This window comes from Ostrinia nubilalis, chromosome Z (genome assembly GCF_963855985.1).
Source record: "Ostrinia nubilalis chromosome Z, ilOstNubi1.1, whole genome shotgun sequence".
Taxonomy (NCBI): domain Eukaryota; kingdom Metazoa; phylum Arthropoda; class Insecta; order Lepidoptera; family Crambidae; genus Ostrinia; species Ostrinia nubilalis.
In genome coordinates this window covers 2033647-2056976 of record NC_087119.1, presented here as the reverse complement: position 1 = coordinate 2056976, position 23330 = coordinate 2033647, and the positions used below count along the sequence as shown (strand labels likewise).

The 23330-nt window shown below is 37.1% G+C and overlaps 1 protein-coding gene across 6 annotated transcripts in view; it reads left to right on the top strand.

Annotated features, from left to right (window-relative positions):
- Nucleotides 1-23330, top strand: part of LOC135086733 (potassium voltage-gated channel protein Shaker) — a 516839-nt gene that overhangs the window by 408901 nt on the left and 84608 nt on the right. The gene's annotated exons all lie outside the window — the stretch shown is intronic.

Sequence of the window (23330 nt, the reverse complement as noted above, 5' to 3'; positions counted from 1 at the left end):
ATATTAAAACGCGGCGCGGCGACGATGATGAATGGACTTACGAGGGCTCGGTCCAGACTCCAGACGCAAGTAGTAAGTGATCCCGAGAGGGGTCCATAGATGGCGCGGACCACCCGCTGGCACGCGGTTCGTTTTGATTTTTTCCGTACAAGTAAATTAAACTCGTACTTTACTACGAGTATATTTATATAAATTTGCTTGCAGCTATAATTTTTGCAAACGCACTAGTACCCCTTAAAAGGTACTTTGTGCGTTCAGATCCTAATGATGACGTCGAATAAGCGTCCCTTACGATATCTATGGACGTATCTCACTTAGGGGATACGCCTGTATAATATAACGTTATCGACGCAACGCTTTCAAGCTATCGACTTTTTTCTGTTTTCATTATTAAATAGGTGCAGTATAACCAGCTTTAAGTGACTAACTAAAATCAACGTTACGATTAAATGCGTGGGTGCGATAGATTCCTAAAATGGAGACATTCGTCTTGATCTAGAATAACCCTTTTTACGTTTTCTCTAGGCTTAAGTGGATTATTCCACTATAAAAAGACTATTCGGCTATCACTGTAACAGTTATAGAACGTGTAGCGGATGTCTAACGAATGGCTGACATTTTTCAAGTGCGATTATTGTGCCTTCTCGGCTCGCTAGAGTCGAGTTGAACCTTTATTGTGTATTTAGAGGCAAGGTCTTTGTAGAAATGTCTCCCGTTAAACCCCTGCTGCGTGCATCCTTATTGTGTTGAAAATAAGGTTGAAAATAAACAATGCCTGACATCCGGATAGAAGGAATTATCGGAAAATGCGCTACGGAATTCCGCGTTAGAATCTCACTTCCAGATTTGGTTTATTTGATTTATTGCAACACTAGCCTTTTAATAGCGTTTTTCAAGGCCATTGCAAATAAGATATTTTAGAGGCTGATGGTGGTTTATAAAATAAAGTAAAATTGTTTTGCAAAGAGCATTTTGGGGATGAGGAAGGAAGTTGGTAGGTAGGAGGTACTTGACCTTAATAAATGCAGCTACAGGAAACAATTTTCAGGAGGTAGACTTTTCCTTGGGTGCGCCAAAGTTCACCTAAATTTTCAACTCCGAAAATTGGAAGTCCGAAAATGTTCTTCCTAAAATTTTTCATCCTAACAATCACAATTCCTAACTACTCTGTCTCTAATGTTCATAATTCCGAATCATTCAACTTCATAATGTCATTAGCAATAAACATCTATTATACTTTTATTTGTTCTCCTAGATTTTCTCAACATAACCATATTTTACACTATTATTCAAAGTCATATCTTTTTTGTTTAGATTTCTTTCTTTGACGATATATTAAAGTTCCAGAAACGAATCGGTCCTATTCATAATTATTGGTTTAGGTTAGGTTAAAACTGAGACCACAACGCACGAGCCGAGCAAGCGAAGCCAGAGTCCCGCTCCAGTCATTCAGTCAAGTTCCAGAATCGAATCGGTCCTATTCATAATTATTGGTTTAGGTTAGGTTAGAACTGTGACCACAACGCACGAGCCGAGCGAGCGAAGCCAGAGTCCCGCTCCAGTCATTCAGTCAATTTCCAGAAACGAATCGGTCCTATTCATAATTATTGGTTTAGGTTAGGTTAGAACTGTGACCACAACGCACGAGTCGAGCGAGCGAAGCCAGATGCCCGCTCCAGTCATTCAGTCAAGTTCCAGAAACGAATCGGTCCTATTCATTATTATTGGTTTAGGTTAGGTTAGAACTGTGGCCTTACGTTTCATTCGCGAAGAACGTACTTCTGTACGTAGTATTTATTAATATTCTATGGTATGAGTGAAAATATTATGGTAATGTTTAGGGATCAAAGTGTTATGATAAAAAACAGTAGGAGTTTAAATATATTTACATGAATTATATTATTAATTACAATTTTCGGAAACATGAGTGTTATGAACATCGCCGGTAGCACTACAAATAGTATGAATGAAAACTTTAGGATGAAAAATTTTAGGAAGAGTGATCATTCGGATTTAAAATCGTTAGGAAGAACAATTTCGGGTAAATAACTTTAGGTGAGCCAATATGGACCCCTTTTCCTTGCTTCTTGAAATAATTACGATGTTTTCATTTTTATAACACACTGAAAAAAAGACACTTATTGGACTGTAAGAAAGTATACAATTTACACAGAAGTCTCTATTATTTGTTTACTTTATTCGAGTTTGAATTCGTTCGTTCCTACATAACATTTATAATAACAATTACACTGAAAGTTAAGCTTAATGTTACTATGAAGTAAAGTCCATAGTTACAATGAATGTTCTTTAAAATATTACTAAAAACTTAAACAAGGTCCTGTAACAAGTTAGAAAATACCCTAGAAATAAATAACGATCCCTATTATGTAAAATGTCATTTTTTCTCTAGTGGTGTTATTATCCATTCAATCTCGCTTTCAATATCGGCATTCCCATGAAGATATAGTGCCCATCGACGCAGGGTTGTCACCTGTTGCCCGCGTAACTTGAGATTATAGTTATATGATTATACAAGCAATATAAATCGATGATACCTCGGCATAGGCAATGGTTTTGTATAGCCGTGAGAGTAACAAAATATGTAGAGTCAATACAAAAAATATCTTAACCTCTTATCTTACATAAATGCGTGTTGTATGGTTAAATGCTTTCTGTAATTGTATGGTACAAAAAGTGTCATTGATAACTACAAATTCATTGTTACCAATATCATGCTGCTAACTATACATATAGCCCTTTATATCTATAAATCTTAATTAACTAATTTTGTTTTATAGCATAAGCACTATAGAACAAAATTAGTTACTTAAGATTTCTAGCTCCATTACCTACTCTTTACCAAAGTGCAGATAAGAAGGTTATAAGGTGTGTGTAAATATAATGATCAGTTATCAATGACTTCGCAGAAACATCGCGCATGATGTACAAAATAGACTGTCAATGTAGATTGACAGGTCAATAAGTCATTTTTAAATTTTCCTTGACTGGGCGCAGACCACCGATTTTTAGTTGGCCGATAGTTGTGCCCGATCGAATCGGCCATATCCGATCGGTGTAATGTGCGCACTTCCATACATGCCCATACTGATCAACTGCCCGACTAAACTATCGGCCGACGAAAAATCGATGGACTGCGCCTAGGCTAATAGGTAACCCTGGATTGTATGGCTTATGAGTCTGGCCATAAATCTACTGGCAGTAGCCAGGCAGGCTTATCACAGCGCGTGTACTTAGAAGTAGTTCCATCTCCCTTCCACTCTTAGGTGTAGTACTTTATTTAATAGGTTAGAACCTTATCATGGACTAGTGGCCGCCCGCGACTACGCGTGGATCCCGTTTTACCCCCTTAGGGGTGGAGTTTCGTAAAATCCTCTCTTAGCGGCTGCCTACGTCATAACATCTACCTGTATGCCAAATTTCAGCCCGATCCGTCCAGTGATTTGGGCTGTGCGTTGATAGATCACCATGTCAGTCAGTCAGTCAAGAGTCGGTTATGCTTACAGGTTCTGCTACTTTTATTATTTTCACATAATATTAAAATTAAGCCTGATTCGTTTATCACTTACCTACTTTAAATAAAAAGCTACCGAAGCTAAATTTCATAATGGCACAAATACCACCAAAATGTATTATCTCGTTTCATCAAAGGAAAAGTTGATCTTCGTAAACTGACGTCCGTTTGGTGAACAACAACAACGTAGAATGTTAATCTCACAACTGCTACAACGTACGAGTAATGTTCCTCGTTACATGACTATTCTGTACGTATGTACCTACACATAGGTTAAAATATGGTTACATACAGGTAGTACTATAAATATTTATGTAAGAGCAACAAAAATGTAGAGTACTCATGCCCTTGACTGTAAAGAATCCATAATATGTGGCTTTACTAAATAGTCTGCAACTTCTCAATTACTTAAATAAAATATGACATAGACCTGTATATTTTTTTTGTTAACATAATGTGGCAAAATATAGATCCTTATTTTATAAAATTAATCGTGCTCATTATAAACCGTAAAAACTACATTATAAAGTAAAGAAGTTCTATGAAATTTTCATAATTTGCGAGTTCATTTGTGATTTGATCGTTCACCTTTCTGTTTGAAAAACGTTCCATTAAAGATTAAGGCCACTTTATGGATTAGACCTTATTGGATTGAAATCGTCTCAACGCGGTAAGCTTGTTGTGAACTCCTTATTATATGCTTTTCAATCTTGTTAAATCGTTCTTACGTCATCTTTACTTTGTTCCTCTTCTTTATATTAAATCGGGCATGTTGGCCACCCCACTAATGCACTGACATACTTTTGCGATCAGCTGCTGCAGCTATCAAACTGTCTGTAAACTTAGTATACACAGCAATATAACTTAGTTATTAACCAGACTACGAGCTAGGTTAGTTATTTTTAAAATACTTAAAATTATATTAAACGTTTTAATGCTTACGTTAAACTAAGATGAAACTGGTTCTACATCCTATCAAAAGGGTCAAACCCTGTCTTTTAAAATTGTGTACGGTAAGCCTCTCATTGATACTTTAACCTTTAGAATTCGCATTACGCATTCAATCAATGGTCAAGAACAGTTAATCTCTCTACAAGCTAAAGTTTGATCGACTGAGAGGTCATCTACTCGTAGATGGTGGTGTCCGGAGTTAGCTCGCGATTGCATTTCATTTTTTCCGAATCTTGACTACCCAGCCCGGGCTCTCTCTACAACAAGTTCATGCGGTGGTATCCACCTTATTTTTTTGAGGCTCCCTGACATCAGAAATTATGTCAAAGTCAAGAAACCCTTTAAGTGTCTGACTGGTAGGTACATACCCTTGCGTATGCATATTTTATGTATGCCAACAAACCATGAGACAGTATTGAGTTGGTACTGATTTATGAGTACTCATATGCAGTATACTCGTAGTAGCGCTCTAACACCGCGTAAAGTATTACAGCGGTTTTGAGATGATGATAACATGGTGTTTGAGAGTAGAAAGTCGCGTCGATTGGGACAAATAATAAACAAGAAATAAATAATAATAACGGAAGGAAAATTTTACACTGCGCCTCTAGTCCCAAACTAAGCAAAGCTATGGGTACTAGACAACGGTTATAAACATACTTTTTTATTTGTAAAATATGAAAATATTCATTTGAAAATCTTCAAATGAAAGTCACAAGGTTTATGTTGAAGATATTAATTCCTGATTTTTATACTCTCCTTTACAGTTGCCAACACCATTTTAAGTTAATTAATGTTAATGAGATGACACAAATTATACACATTGTCTCATCTCATAATTTCTAAGCTTTTTAAATTCAGTAGTTCGATGTCACATTCAAATACCTATAAAATATTTTTTGGATTCTGTTACTTATCTTGCAAATTACCATACACCTTTTCATTGACCAATACCTAGGTGACGGTGGACAAAGGTGACGGTGGACAGTGGCCATAACCGTTCCCAATCGCTAAAAGCCTAAAAGACAAGACCAATGAAACTAAAAGGTCAACTAGATGGCGCTATGCGAAGTTGACTCGCGATATCATTTGATTTTTTCCGAATCCTTAATACCCGGCCGGCTCGATCTTTCTGTACGAGACACAACACACACGTGATACGTCACACATACAATAATCTTATTGACGCAATATAGGTGCGGTTACGACCGCACCGTTTATTTTTTGGAGACTTCCTGACATCATCAAATGATGTCAAAGTCAAAAAAACCCTGAAAATGTCTCACGCCGACATGCATTTTATAAACAGCTTCGCGTTGACACTGACTTATAAGATGCTCAATCAATCAAATCTACAGGCTGATTTTACACGTATTAAGTAGTTAAGTGGGTAACTAAATTTTAACTTAATTTTAAGTGACTAAGTTGCATGTAAAGTTCCAATTTAAAATTTAGCCTACAACTAAATTTTAACTTCCAACCTGCTACTAAATTCTGTGTTTACATGCAATTAATCACTTCAAATTAAGTTACAATCTTATTCTTTAAGTTATAATCTCATAGTTACCTACTTAACTACTTAATACGTGTAAATCAGTCTTAACATCGTGTTATAGAATCTAAACTCATCGATTCGGCCATTACTAAACATGGATCGTTTATATGAAAAACACAATCACATAGTTACATTTTGCTCTCCTTTACAGTTGCTAATTTGGCTTCACGGATTGTAAGAACCAATACGTAATAGGTCACGGTGGACGTTTTACCTCCCCATATTTTGCTGAAAGACTGATTTCACTAAGGGGTGAACTAGATGGCGGTGTCCGGAGTTGACTCGCGATTGCGTTTGATTTTTTCCCAATCTTAAATACCCGGCCGGCCCAGTCTCTCTTTAATACATAACATGCAATACTAAAGCGGTCAAGACCGCCGTATATTTTTTTGGGACTCCCTGACATCAGTAATGATGTTCAAAGTCTAAAAACACATGAAATTAAATGTCTCAAACTGACACTGACTTATGCGTACTAGTATAATATTCTAAACTAGCTTTTGCCCGCGGCTTCACCCGCGTGAAATTTAATTTGTCACAGATCGTCATAAATTATGACCTATTTATGTTAATCTGGGTTATAAAGAATAATACTGTAAAGTTTCATTTAAATCCGTTCAGTAGTTTTTTCGTGAAAGAGTAACAAACATGCATCCAGACATCCAAACTTTCGAATTTTGTAATATTAGTAGGAAGTAGGATGAAAAAATGAAACAGTTACACATCCACTCTAATTAATGGATAAGTATGTGAGCATGGTCGCACTACATAAAATCGCGTGAGTAGTTTTTCCGATTTGATGATGCCATTTTTATGTTATCGAAAGTTGCATCGATTAGGCCAATAGCGTTCAAGACACAAATTACAAATAAAAATAGTAAAGTTTTGCTCTCCTTACTCGATAATTTTGACTTACGGATTTTTAGAATTACAGTAAGATAATAAGTGAATATTAATGTAAAAGACAAACCATTTTATACACAATTTCATTTCCAATAAGGACATAAAAAATATGACGGTAAGCAATGGTCAAGGCCACAGTCAAGGGCCTTCACTTTCTGTCTGCTTGTCCAATAAAAGACCGATCAAACTAAGGGGTCCACTAGATGGCGGTATCCGGAGTTGACTCGCGATTGCGTTTGCTTTTTTCCGAATCTTAAATACCCGGCCGTGCCAGCCTCTTTGCAACAGTAGTAATAATAAAGCAACATATATCTCTGACATTTTTTGGGGACTTCCTGACATCAGCAATGATGTCAAAGTCTAAAACAAACATGAAAATGTCTCTCACTGACCTGGCTTGACATAAGTATGCATATTGTATAATGTATGCTAACAATGTCAACAATAATTGTGAAACACTATCCAGTTGATAAATAAGCAGTTTTATCGTAGTGCTCTAATAATGCGTAAAGTTTTTTTTTCAACCATTTTGAGACATTGTTAGAGAATCGACAGTCGCATCTATTGGGCCAATAATGAACAAAAAACCGTCCACTACAAATCAACTCCCAAAATATAAATTAATCAGTTACATTAAGAGTAGGCGCACACCGTTGATTTTTAGTTGGCCGATAGTTGTGCCCGATTTTAAATTGTATGAAGAATCGGCCAAATCGAATCGGCGTAGTGTGCGCACTCCCATACATGCCCATACTGATCAACTGCCCGACTAAACTATCGGCCGACGAAAAATCAACGGTGTGCGCCTACTCTAAGAACTTTTTCTCTATCGTTTAGAGTTGCTCATTAAATTTTGTTAGAATAAAACAACGACAATACAAGTTAATGCTAATGTGTTAATAAATAAGACACAATGTGCTTCATGTGCCATTCCAAGTGCAAAAGTTTCAAAGTTCATTAATCAAATATTTTTGATGGACGTGTGTGTGACGAAATGGTGTATGTGAAATACACCATTTCGTTGACCGGTACTTGCTTGATAGGTCGGCTTACAATGGGCATGAACCCTCACCTTTATCTCCCCATTCGCTAAAAGACCTATTAACTAAAGGGTGAACTAGATGGCGATGTGCGAAGTTGACTCGCGATTGCATTTGATTTTTTCCCAATCTTGAATACCCGGCCGGGCCGGCCTCTCTGTACGATACAACATGCACTACTTAATAGTAGGTAGGTGCGCTAACACCGCATCTTTTATTTTTTTGGGACTTCCTGACATCAGCAATGATGTCAAAGTCTAATAAACTATGGGGTAATTTCGTGACCAGCACACATGCATAATATTAAATAACTAGCTATTGCCTACGGATTCGCCCGCGAGATTTTTAGTTTGTAACAAATCGTCATAAATTATAGCCTATATGTTATTCTGGGTTCTAAACAATAATACTGTAAATCCGTTCAGTAGTTTTTGCGTGAAAGAGTAACAAACATCCAGTCATCCACACAAACTTTCGCATTTATAATATTAGTAGGAGCAGGATATTAGTAGGATAGAATATTCGCTAAAGTTCTAACGGAATCTGTAGCAGTTTTGAGATGCTAAGGCTGGGTTGCACCATCTTACTTTAACTTTTACAAACGTCTGTCAAATTCCATACAAAAAACACCGGTTTTCGTTAAAGTTACGGTCAAAGTGAGGTGGTGCAACTCAGCCTAAGTCTTGATCTAAAGAATAGAACGCCATCGATTTAGTCAATGAAGTCATTATCAGTGACATTTTTGTTAATAATAAGCTTTTTTTGAAAGTGCGTACCTATAGTTGCCCAGGTAAATCACTTTCCTAGCAACTAATTTTGATTTAAAAACTGTTAGAACCAGGATGTAGTGTGGATTTTAGTTTTTGTTGTTACAAGGTACATACAAACTGATAAGACATTTTTAATGTTGCTTTAATTTAAATGCATAGGTCGTAGTACTATTAATTATTTGTATTTTGGTTGCCGTTGGTATTCCGAATAAAATAAAATAAAAATACTTAGGTTTAATCTATACTTATAATAAATCTGCAGAGAGGTCAATTCTGTACATGAAATATATTTTCAAAATAACTTTATGGGGGTGATTAGTGATCGATACCGATGCCAAAAATGCAATCAGTAAAATTTTTGTCTGTCTGGCTGTCTGTATGTTCCTTATAGAAACAAAAACTACTCGACGGATTTAAAACTTGGTACAATTATTCTTCATACTCCTGAGCAGGTTATAGTATACTTAGGAGCAGAGTAGTGAAGGGAAATTTTGGGAAAACGGGAGAAGTTACTCCATTTTTTAAGCTTCCGTCGCGTGTGCAGCCTTAAGCCAAAACGGCTAAACGTAGGGGGTAAAACGGAATCCACACGTACGAAGTCGCGGGCGGCCGCTAGTTTATTAATTTATTGAGAGACTTTGCTATTTGCTATTGGAATGCACTTGCAATTGGAGCTAGTGGAGTACTCCAATTTCAAGGCAGTGATTGATTTTATAACTGTATGATTGTTTAAGTTTTGTTAAAATCTTTTAGACTGCTAACAATGTATGATACGTAGACTTTAAAGCTTTTTGTTGTGTCTTCTTTATGTCACTTTCACAATTAGCCATTTATCAAATTGTACTCTTGTAGTATTATAACTACCGAATCACAATCACAACTACAAAACATCTGCAAACCAATACCTGGCTTTTTACTTGACTCTACATTACAAAGTTGGTTGTTGCTATTAAAAGCACGCTTCATTCAGCCTCCCCGTCTGTTACCAGTTATTAAGAGAGAGAGAGGGCCCGGTAGATGCCGCTATCGTAACTTGACTCGCGATTGCATTTGATTTTTTCCGAATCAAGGTATACCCAGCCTCTGGATTAGAAGGGCACTTGACACATGCTTAAGTAAAACATCTGCCAGTTAATCTTAAACAATTTTTGGAGGCTCCAGCATCACTAAAGTGATTTCAGGGGTCTAAAAAAAGACAATTGTGAATCTCAATGAGAGGTAGAGAGTTCACAGACGTGTGATGCCTTGATCACACGTACCGAGCAAACGGGCGAGACAGTGCTCTCGGCCGAGTACTCGGTGTGTATGAACATTACGCCGAGTGCTCGGCCGAGCGCTCGAGTATGTGACTCGCTCTCCCAACCGTCTCGACCGAATAAACATTTTACTGTCTCGCCCGTTTGCTCGGTACGTGTGATCAAGGCTTGAGAGTATATCGGCGACTACTTGCGACTTAATTCGGAAATAATCGCTGACGGCAAATATTCATACTGAATAATTGTCGCCGACGCATCGCACATACTGCCAATTGTAAAACTTTAGTAGGTCTTAACTAAAATTACATTTGACTTAATGGAACAGCTAAAATTCACGCTAAAATGAACTTAATGTTTCTAGACATTGTGGACCAGTTTAATGAATGGGCCCGGGGCTGCATCGTGTCCAATGCAAGTAACTGCTTCAAATATTATTTTACTGCAATGTAGGTTAATTAATCCAGCACATAAAAGTACATATTATGATAAATAAAAAACATATTATTTTAAATTAACGCTGCTGCAGGCAGGCATTTTAATTCCTGTAAATTATATTGCATTAACTATTTTTCCTACTTGGAGTCGTAAAAGCTTTGTTGGTAATATAAATTGGCTTCAAAATATTCTTATTTTACACGTCACAATATAATTTTAAACTTGTTATTGCTTGAGATTTTGTGAAAAGTAGTAGCGCAAGAACTCAGCCAGCAATTTTACAAAAAAAAAGTTAGTATAAGATAGTAGTGACTTGCTATGTGATAGTAGTGAGTAGCTTTCCTTGAAATAAATACTCTCTACATACTTATTTTTTTATTTTAGTGTTGCAAGTTATGCGTTTCATTATTTTACTGTAGTATAAAAACTTAACTAAAGTGTCTTCACCCTAAGTCTTTATTATAAATAGTCTATAATAGGTGGTAGCTATTGAACATTATTATTTTCAGCATTTTCTTTGAAATAAAGTATTCTGAAGACTGAAATTTAAAAGTACTTTCTCGTTAATGGTGGAAGCGACTTACCATTTTTTGTCCTGCTTACGAGAGCACTTTACCAAGTAAAAAAAGAAAGAGAGAGGCAAAACCTGTAGTTTTTTGTAACTTTTAAGTGCTGTTTTGCTTCCTCACAGTATCTATTTTAGTGTAACATTGATCTTGATATTGTACAAGAAACTGAAGTTCAGTAAATATTTGCCGCAAGCTTCAAGGAATAGGTACTGTTCTATTGTGAAACTTATACCTTACCTTAATCTGTATGACGTTCCTATACTTATTACAATGATTTTAGACACAAACATTACTACACCTATTGAGGTACTTATTACAAAGATTTAAGACACATACATACTTAAATGATTACACTTTAAACATCCACGACTTCTGGACTATATCCTCGTACTCATCACTCTAGCATTAAAATGTGCCCCAACCGAGATTCGACCCGCAACCTCAACCGCTATCATAGCCCGTTACTCAAAGTACCCAAGCGGTCATGATGCATAATTCAATATACTCATTTTTGGCAAAAACACTCTTAACATGTTTTAATGTGGGGTAACCACACAGACCACAGGTATTCGGTAAATGCATCATTAAGGATTACAGTTGGGCAGCCTCAGAAACCTGAAAACAATTAATTTCAACATTTCACCACTGAAACTGTTTCTACGCATTGCAGTGATAGTTAAATCACGTTGTACAACTTTCGACCTTATTGCATTCGCAATGTACAGGGTGATCTGATGCACGAGCTATTTTTTATGTAGTGAGGCTCGTGCAGCGCTATTAGGCTGGCAGTACATAATGTGGGGTTGGAATTATGTAAATACTTAATGTCTTCCTCGAAATACGAGTGATACTCATCACTACAAGGTCTAAAAGCTTCTGCTTAATAATTAACTTTTTTTACTAACTAAAGTTACTACTCATGAAACCCGAATCGTGTTACTGGTATCATATCTACTTGACTAAAATGAAAAAATGAGAATGAAAGGATATACCTACTCAAATGTATATTGGGTATTTCAATTGTTTTGCTAACTCGATGACAAGAAAAAAGGCGAAGCAAGCAAATGCTTCATAAACTGATTACCCATCTCAGGTTACCTATAGTTCCTGAAGATATACGTAAAGATATAAGACAAACCTGATTATGTAAAGCCTTAAAGGATAATTCCTAAGAAACATTAGAAGAAACGGCAATATTCCCAGTGCAAATGTTATTTAATATAGGTCAATAAAAATCATTTGCAGAGGAGCGTTATCGTCTCTACCAGATTTGCAATTTATCCAATCGATTATATTTTGGACTGAACCTTTAGGGTTCAGCAGCTTGAAATGGAAAACCGGCCATGTTTTTATTGGCAAAAGAACTCGAGTTGCCAATACAGCTCGTAAAATAAAGAAGTTGAAGTGGCAATGGGCCATAACAGTCGGTGGAGTAAAAAAGCGAATTGCACCGGCTTTTCATTTAGCCCTTCAAATCAAAAGGATATTGCCTAATATAATAAAAAATGTTCATTAATTTTACAAAATCATAAAAAATGTTAAAAAATAATATGAAAATTAAATCATCCTACTGACAAATGAGCCGTGAAGAGGAAGTTTTTTTCGTGATTTGGAAAGTTATTAAGCAGTCTAACTTGTGTCATTCACATTTTGTATTTCTTTTATAATAATGTAAAAAAAAAACAATTACTTCTGGAGGAAATTGAACCTACCTATCGCTTGCCAGGTGACTTCTAACCAGCGCAATGCCAAAATACGAATAACTACAATACTATTACTAATTTGTCTTGATTCACAACTCCACCAGTAAACTGGGCGGTTAGATTCCGCCCTAAACCCAAGTTTGACCAGCACGTAGCCACTATATTTTAATCACACCGTGTTTTAGAATTAGTTTATTTATCCCGGGCCAGGGCATAGCCACTGGCTGATTTAAACTGTTTTCTCTAATTGTTACAAATAGCATTTGTATCGTGCGGTACGTAAAATTCAAGCTACATTTCAAGCCTTAAGTAGTGCTTGCTCTTGAGTCGATTGTCGATGTTTGGATTCTAATCCCAATGGGTCAAGTGTTAGGGAGGAGACACTGATTGTAGATACTATTCTTCATTGTATCCTCCAGTTTTCTTTATACTACATTCTGTCGAATGCAATATCCAAGCAAATATGAGAAGAAAGACCAAAACCGTTTTAACTGAAAGGACGTCCACTTCTGGACTGTCCCCCAAGGATTTCTATAATGAAAGGCCTATGCTGCCCCTACCCAGCTGCTACCCGTGACCTAGACCAGATCGTTGTTCCAGTGAATGTACAAAGAAAGCTTATGCTTACATCTATTTAGGTATTAAAATTAGATTTAGTTCAATGTAATCTTACTTTAAAAGATCTACGTCCTAATAGCCCATAACCGAGACCGTAATATTAACCATTAAACTCACCAACAACATTTCAGAGGTAACAAAGCGAGAATAACTTGCGAAAACTTGTTTCAATAGGGATCCATTCCCAGGGAAGTCTATCGACACATTTACATTATCGACAACTTTCCACCCAAGTTAACATTGCTGGGCACGGTCGGAACAAATTGTTTGTTTTGTTTCATTCGGTCCCAACGCTTCGGTACGTCACTGGCTGTTAGAACCGTGTAGACCAAAAAGTATCATTGGATAGCGTATTTTTTTTAGAAAAATACGAACCATATTAGTTGGATGATACTATTTTAAAAGTGTACGTTTTCAGTACGGTGTGGCAGATATGTGATTCGGAGGTATGAATAATTCCTTTTTAGGAAAAGGTGTCATTATTGCTAAACAATAATCCAGTATACTTACCACTCTTACATGATAGTAATTAGCTTACATTTAAAGACGCTAGTATGGCGGCTAGTCCTCCCATTCAAGTCGATTCTTACGACTCTTGAAACAGTTCAATTTTTCCAGTTTGAATCGTGTTTCAAGTAATAAATAAAAGAAAAAATCATCTTATCCATGGCAGTAAGATACTTAGCATCTTGAAGATAAATAACATTTAATAAACAAGGCATGCTTCGCCTTTAGTCAGTCAGTACAGCTACAAAAGCTCTAGCAACTTCGTAATACAATTAACGGTATGTTACTCGATCTCGCTATCAACGTACAAACTTTTCAACTTGCCAACTGCTGTAATAGTACAGACGGTTCATCAAGCTAAACATGGATCTATTGTAATAGTAATAGATGCTATTTTTCAATAAAAATAGTCTGATCTGCGAGTGCAAAGTTCGTCCAAATGTATGTACGGCTAATCTACGTAAACATGTATTGTGAAAAGTTTTTCCTAATCCATTCTTTACTTCACTTTTCAATTGTGATTATTGTCCGCCTTTTTTAATGGGGACATACTCGTAGCTTTAATTCCATTAAAAATCCCAAGATACTTGCGTGAGAACTCAACAGCTATGGTTAGAAATGTCAACCGTAACTACGTAAACAAACGGCTGTCTACAGGATGTTAAAGAAACTGACTTTTTAAATTGACCTTTTATGTGCAGTCAGCGTCAAATAGATCGTGACACTGAAAGTGGTCAAAAAGTTGACAAGACAACCTTATTCCAATTTTAACAAAGATGTGTTGCGAACCTATTGGTTACTTAGGCTGAGTTGCACCATCTTACTTTAACTTTGACAAACGTCAAAAATCTGTCAAACTTCATACAAAATAAACCGGTTATCGCTATAGTTACGGTCAAAGTTAGGTGGTGCAACTCAGCCTTAGTGTGTCACAAACTATGTGACGCTGACTGCACATACAATTTTATTAAAGACAGAATTTCTCCTTCCTCATTCAAATGTAATTTGTATTATCTGAATTATTTTCCACGAACAATTAGTGTCACTCTCATATCAAAAGTTATTTGCCCAAGGCGGTCGACTGATTTCAAGGAATTCTCTCTTGAACACCCTGTATATTTAATTACTAATTAAAATCATAAACGCCAAAGATAAAGTAGTTTCAGGGTGTCCAATTGTAATGATCACATCTGTCAGTCCACGTCGCCCCAGCTTTGTGGTGGCTGACCGCAATCATTTCGCTGAAGCATTACTAAATACTTGCCTTGGAGTGGCACCACATCCTTTTTGGAACAGCCAGCTCATTCAAATCAAATCAAAATCAATTATATTTTAATCTGTTACTATAGTTCGTCATTTTGACATATTATTATTTCCCACACTGAAACTGTCAATGTACCAAACTTATTCTTCAGTTAAAAGTTATCTGACGATTGAAAAATCAGCCCTTAGAATTATTTTATTTTGATATACATAGATAAAAATTGCAAATATTATTCTCATGATTTTCTGCATGCAAAGTGGGTCAATGTGTCTGGCTATCATTTTTTATTCCATTATAGGTTCACAATAAATGGTCTACGATAAATGTCTGAAATCAAAGTATATTTTTTTGGGTTTTTGTAAAAAAAATATATTGTGAAATAATGAAAATATCTTTATTAATAATAGATCTTACAGAAGGCAATTTTAGTAATAAACTACTCGTGTCTAATTGAATTGCTGTCGACTCGAAAAGTAGAAAATACTTCCTGCCGCTGAGCGTCTCGATCTCTTTCATGAAATTTTCTATCACTGTAGAAATTAATCAATAACGGACTGGTAGAAGTAGTAATAATCTTACGGCAACAGTTTATAGAGTTCTTTAAAACTAAGTTTTAAGAATCGTTGTCGTATTAGTGACAAGGTATCGATACTGCGATTATAATTTTTTTTAAGATTCCATGAATTCCTCGTATTAAGCTAAATACTTATGCTTTAGTCGAGCAGCGGCAGGGATTGAGCCCGCGTTCCTCGGATGAGGTTTTCGGCGACTGGGAATTAACTACACTCGCGAGCAAAAGTATGGAATCACTTACATGAAGTTGTTTCCACGCGATCTTGTGTACTAACGAATTTGTTAGTAACAAAAAAAATAGCACCATTTTAAAGATTAAATTTTTAGCTTTAAATTGATACCAAATTCATTTAAATCACACCAGTATTTAAAAAGATATCTCGGTTGAAGTGAAGAAGTAAGGAAAAAGACATGTATCAACTGTTTGATACGTCGCGAGTTGCGGCCTATTTACCCCCTATAAAAGCACGTGTTTTCGGATTTTTGCTTTCACACGTTGATTTATACACATCTCCGCTTCTTTTGACACTTTACCTGGGATTCTACGCCTACAGAAGCAGCACAAATCGTTGCACTATTGCAAGAAGGGCTCAGCCAGCAGGCTGTCGCACGTCAGCTCCACATAAGCCAGTCCTGGGTTTCGAAAGTTTTAAGACGCATTCGGGAGACTGGTGGCTGTATCCCGAGACCAAGTTCTGAACATTGCCGGTGCACATCGCAGAGGGATGACCGTTTTTTCATGTGAACCTCTCTATAAAATCGTCATTTGCCTGGTATCGACGTCCAGCTAGAGCTCAGAAATGTTCGTAGGATAGCTGTTAGCGAGTGGACAGTTTGTCTAAGATATAAGCAATAGAATTTGACTCCAAAAAGGCCTGCCACAGGCTCGAAACTGACGGCAAGTCACCGACAAGCACGCTTTCAATTAGCTCGCACTTATTTTGATGGGAAGGCGAGTAATGGAGGCGAGTTTTGTTTTCCGATGAATGCAGACTGTGTTTGCAATGCAGCAGTCGAAGAGGTCGGGTCTATAGGCGGCCTGGGGAGTGGTTTGTGCAGTGCTGGTTCGCTGAAACAGTGGCTTATGGGGGTGGCTTGCTCGACTTCCCATCGAGATGTGTACGAGCAAATTGAAAGCGTGCTTATCGGTGACCTGCCGTCAGTTTCGAGCCTGTGGCAGGCCTTTTTGGAGTCAAATTCTATTGCTTATATCTTAGACAAACTGTCCACTCGCTAACAGCTATCCTACGAACATTTCTGAGCTCTTGCTGGACGTCGATTCCAGTCAAATGACGATTTCATAGAGTGGTTGACATGAAAATACGGTCTTCCCTCTGCGATGTGCATCGGCGCTGTTCAGAACTTGGTCTCGAGATAAAGCCACCAGTCCCCCGAAAGCGTCTTAAAACTTTCGAAACCCAGGACTGGCTTATTTGGAGCTGACGTGCGACAGCCTGCTGGCTGAGTCCTTCTTGCAATAGTGCAACGATTTGTGCTGCTTCTGAAGGTGTAGTATCCCAGTTAAAGTGTCAAAAGAAGCGGAGATGTGTATGAATCAACGTGTGAAAGCAAAAATCCGAAAACGCGTGCTTTTATAGGGGGTAAATAGGCCACAACTCGCGACGTATCAAACAGTTGATACATGTCTTTTTCGTTACTTCTTCACATCAGCCGGGATATCTTTTTAAATACTGGTGTGATTTAAATGAATTTGGTATCAATTTAAAGATGAAAGTTTAATCTTTAAAATGGTGCCACTTTTTTTGTTACTTATAAATTCGTTAGTACACAAGATCGCGTGGAAACAACTTCATGTAAGTGATTCCATACTTTTGCTCGCGAGTGTAGGATCGCGGTCCCAATCGCCGGATCCGCAAAAATGAAATAATCTTCTTCCGGCGACTGGGACCACTCATAAATTTTAGTACTGTACCGATTTTGGCTTGAATAGTATAATTTTTTAAGTTATTTTCGAGAGGTCCTAGTCGCTGGAAGAAAAATATTAAACTTTTATGAATCCAGCGACTGGGACCGCGGTCCCAGTTTAATTGCGGTCCCAGTAGCCGGAAACCTCCCTCGGATCACAAGTCGGCCAGTCCGACCCCTTCACCGTTCGGCTATCGTCGCTTTGAATTTTGATTTGTTTATCGGCGGAGTGGTGTGCCTCTTCTGGCCAGTCTGTGTCACCAATCTAAACAGTGCCCGCTCTGGTGGCAAAGCGAAATTGCAGCAGCAGTGTCATTGTTCGTGTAAAGCTTCGGCAGCAGTACTGTAGATCCCTGAACCTTGATCGATGAAACTTCAAGCGTTCATGTCAAGTGTGATATAAAACTACAAACTTTTAATTTGTGTTTGGTTTTCGTGACTTGGAGGTGAAAGGTTACCGATACTGTACTCACTATATTTTTAGGATTCCTTACCGTCCGAATTTAAACAGGCTTCCATAAAATTTTAAACCTTAAACCCTTTAAAATCTGTCTCTTGTCTCAATGTGAAGTACTTCATCATGATTTTTTCTTAATATTCCAAGTGCCAAGTAGAGTTAAGGAGGAGAAAAGGAAAAACTAGATTCTTCTTTTTATATTTTTGTATCGTTTATCCAAAACAAGGGCGTTCACAACCCTATTTCAGACTTCATAAACTGCAAATTTCTGTTATTCAATTAGTAACTAATCTATATGTCGTAGAATATTGATTGTCATGTAATTACTTAGTAATCATTTTAATAAAACCAAATAATAATAACAACATTAATTTTAAATGTAATAAATTATAATTTGATTTATTGTAAATGTCTAGTTATGTTATAAAATAGTTTGCAATAAGTAAAAGGAGTTGTATTGACCGTACCGAGACAGGTCGGGCGCTACCTGCTAGCCGGTTTGGGTGGGGATGGCTGTATAAAAGAACGAGCACGACCGTAGTCGTGGCATTCTGGCCTCACCCGCCGCTCGGTATTGTTGTCTCGGTCCTGTGTGTGAGACTGCTCGAATATTATTATTGTTATTATTGTATTCTTACCGAAATACAACAATCTATAGTGTTAAAACTATACATCGTTTTATTTAACTTCCTGGTGAAACATAATGTCCTGCCCCTTCTGACCGTTCTCCGACATCAGAAGCGGGATAAAGAAGGCCAGCCCACTTCAAATTTTTTTTTTTTTCTCCTTTCTGCCGTACAGGCAAAAACTCAAGGAACATTATGGCCATGTTTTTAAAATATTTCTAACAACCCTCACGTCAATGTTACTCCGCTAAGTCATTTATCGGCTGTTCTGGAGCCCTTCAAGCACCGAAATGCGGAAATAGAAGGCCCGTGTTATTATTTTTTTTTCAATTGACTATCACCATGTTCGAAATCACAGGGATGATTACATTATTTTGAAATCTATAGTCACAGGGATGGCTTTCAGAGTTGTGGCACTTGCATACCTACTATTCATGATGCTTTCTTTATATTTGACTAAAATGCACTTGTACTTTTTGACTTTTATCTTTTATTTTCGTTATAGTAGGTTTTATAAGACAAGGTAGTTTTCAGTTGATGAATATTCATGTTTTACCATAATTATGGTTAAAGGTAGTAGTTTGCAAATTAGTATTACATCCAATCATAAGTGATAATTTAATCTTAACTCAAAACAATTTTTAGTATGGCTCAGTGGTACAAATAGTATAAAAAAAAAAGTGCGCCATTATGAACATGCAATAAATTACGTCACGTGCATTGAGTGAAAAATGTTATTGTAAACTATTTGAACCTATCACGGTTCACCACTGATCTGAATATTATCGTGACGGATGTAAATAGACTGAAACTATTAGAATCGCTTAAATAGACTTCCTGAATTCATTATCGGTTTACCTTGTAGTAGGTACTCGTGTAATAGAATACGGGCGGTAGGCTTAAAATAAGATTTTATCTCGGGAAAGTAGCAGCTTTGCCACTTTGCACTTGCTTACCTATTCATGATCAATTGAGAAGAATGCCATAGGGTTTTGTACCAGTCTAAAGTTGAAGTCGAGGTACATGCTGTTCACAGTAGCGGTGATGATGATTTTTCTGTAATGGGAACTCGAATTTGCTTTTGAGCCGTAAATCGTAGTGTGTAGTCGATGGGTGATGCACACAGCGTTGTGATATCTAGTACTTAATGGTACAGTTTCAGTAATGGTAATTAGTGTGGGAAATGGAGATACTCGAGTGTCCTACGAATTTATTAGTGACTAATATTATTGAAGTGTTACATAGCCCTGGCTCCTTCTATGTTCTTAAATGTTGTGTCGATTTTAGAAAATACTACATTATTTAATATCCCATCTCGTTAACTGCAAGCAGTTTTCTCAATTGTTAGGTCGGATCCGGAATATCGTAGCCGTATCCTATTAGAAACCGGTATCTGTTCTGAGTAGTCCCTGGGAATTAGGTAGTGCGATAGTTCTGGGTGGTGCAGTAGGATCTGGCCGTGTGTAGCTAAGAGTATGAAGTCATTGGTTGACTTAGGCTCCCGAGGTAGGGTATCAAAATGTGGACCGCAATTGTGATACCTGGGACTCATTCGATTTTTAGTAATTTTTGGTAATGATGATGTACCACATGGCCTTAGTGACTTCAATGTAGCAATTATTAGGAATTGTGAATAGTAATGATTGGATTTCTAAAAGCTAGGTAGTTTCTAATAGATAGCTATGGTTACTAGTTAGTATCACTAGACATCTACTTGGATGGCTTTTATTTTAAAGAGTGGATAGAGTATAGGAAACTAGTTGTAGAAAGAATATCTAGTAGTACTAAAAGTTAAGTTTCCTCATTTCTGAAAGCACATAAGTTGCTTGAAATAGAGGACCGTGTCATTTGTCTTTTTTCTTTTTTTTTTTCAACTTGGCTACCGCACATTCTATGATGGCATAGCATTTACCAGCTACTTTCGATTTGCTTCGTGACACCAAATTACAAAATGTAGTCTTGGGAATCACTTTAGACTCTAAACTTCAGTGGGGTCCTCATATTGAAACCTTGTCAGCAAGGCTCAGTTCAGCTGCTTTTGCAGTGAGAAAGATAAGGCAATTAAGTGACATTGAAAAGGCAAGGCTAGTTTATTTGTCATACGGCATATTGTTGTGGGGCTCAGCTGCGGACATTGAAACTGTGTTTGTTCTGCAGAAGAGAGCAGTGCGGGCCATTTATAACCTTGGACCCCGATTGTCCTTGATAGAATTCTTTAAGGAGATTAATATACTGACAGTAGCTTCACAGTTCATTTATGAAAACCTTTTATATGTTCGCAAAAATATAGAGCAATTTACTAGAAAGAGTGATTTACACAAGTTCAATACAAGAAACAAAAATAAACTCGCCGTTCCAAATTTCAGACTGCACAAGATTGGTAATTCATTTATGGGGAAATGTATTAAACTTTTCAATAAATTACCACAAACTGTTGTAGAATTGCCCATTCATAAATTTAAAGCACATATCAAAAGCACCTTAATGAAATAGGGCTACTATAAAGTTGATGATTATATAAAAGATAAAAATGTTTGGAATGTTTAACTACCTAGCTCGCATCAATACTTATAACTATAATTTGTATATTTTAAAGACTGTAAAACCTTGAAAAGGAGGCTGACAATAGTGACTGAGTTTCTTGCGCTGCTTCTTCTCAGCACTGGCCCATTTATTGTCCCGAAGCAGTGGTAGGGTTAATTTGCAAAAATAAATGAATTTAGTACCGACCGAGTAGTAAATACCGAGTATCACATAATAAAATAATAAATAAAATCATTTATTTGCAGGAACATGCTTACAGATTGGTGTTAATTTAGTTAATTCCAGCATATTCTGTCGCATGCGACGTGCAAAAGTTCTTGTTCTTATAGTTTTATTTTTTTATTTAATTTTTCTTTATTCAGAAAACCACAGCTCTTATACATAACAGCAGCATAATAATAATACAAAAGTTATGTTAATTATTATTGCTACATTTAGTTTTAGACTCAAATTAATTGTAAATGTCAAATTAAGTTTCATTACCGATGTCACATCATTCTATTACTTAAAAAGTCATTCACTGTATAATACATTTTAATTAACAAAAAGTAAAAAACTGTACTTTTAAAATTTGTATACAATGTAATAGTCTCATACGTTGGTAATTTAATTCAAATGTAATAAAGCACAGTTATAGAGCTTCCCGGGCAATACCTTTAAAACCTAGTCTGAAAATACCTTATCACGTCAAACTGATGTTGATTATTGCTGAAGTCTCACCTGCTCTATTGGGTGACGATCTGGGCTAGCATGGGAGAGCTGTGAGGGTCTTATCTACCATTGTGGATAATGATCCCGCACAATGTATTTTGTTAGTGGAATAAGTGACTTATGACTTATACAAGACTCATGACTTGCGACTATGACTGGGAGGGCTGTGGGGGTCTTATCTACCATCGTGGATAATGATCCTGCACGACTTATGACTATGACTGGCTCCTGTGTGGAGCGCTCCTGTGTGGAGGTGACTTATGACTATGATTAGGCTCCTGTGTGGAGCGCTCCTGTGTGGAGCGGGGCTCCTGTGTGGGGCGGGGCTCCTGTGTGGGGCGCTCCTGTGTGGAGGTGACTTATGACTGTGACTGGCTCCTGTGTGGAGGTGACTTATGACTACAACTGGCTCCTGTGTGGAGATGACTTATAACTATGACGGGCTCCCGTGTGGAGCGGAGCTCCTGTGTGGAGCGGGGGCTCCTGTGTGGAGCGGAGGCTGCCTTGGGTGGCGGTGGCTGCCTCGGGTAACACCGGGTTGGGCAACCTGCGCTAGGTATTCGGTAACTTGTGTCAATTTTGTGTATAGAAGATATAAAATACAATTTTAGTTTTATTGAAGAATTTCCTTTGTGTTGATCATTTATAAAATCTTCGAGTAGTATAAAATCTTTGAGTAGTATGAACCATTTGATTAGTATGAACCATTTTAGTATGAACCCTTTGAGTAGTATGAACCCTTTGAGTAGTATGTACCCTTTGAGTAGTATGAACCCTTTGAGTAAGTAGTATAAAAACTCTAAGTAGAAAGTACCCTCATTTTTGAAGTCAGGTTTGGCCGAGCAATATAATCCATAAATTTTATCTCATTTGCAGATGATTCTCAAGAGTACTCATCACCCGAGGACGTGTGAAACGTCAGGAAGGCCGTGTCGTAGAATATTGATTGTCATGTAATTACTTAGTAATCATTTTAATAAAACCAAATAATAATAACAACATTAATTTTAAATGTAATAAATTATAATTTGATTTATTGTAAATGTCTAGTTATGTTATAAAATAGTTTGCAATAAGTAAAAGGAGTTGTATTGACCGTACCGAGACAGGTCGGGCGCTACCTGCTAGCCGGTTTGGGTGGGGATGGCTGTATAAAAGAACGAGCACGACCGTAGTCGTGGCATTCTGGCCTCACCCGCCGCTCGGTATTGTTTTCTCGGTCCTGTGTGTGAGACTGCTCGAATATTATTATTGTTATTATTGTATTCTTACCGAAATACAACAATCTATAGTGTTAAAACTATACATCGTTTTATTTAACTTCCTGGTGAAACATAATGTCCTGCCCCTTCTGACCGTTCTCCGACATATACATATAAATTGGCGTGTT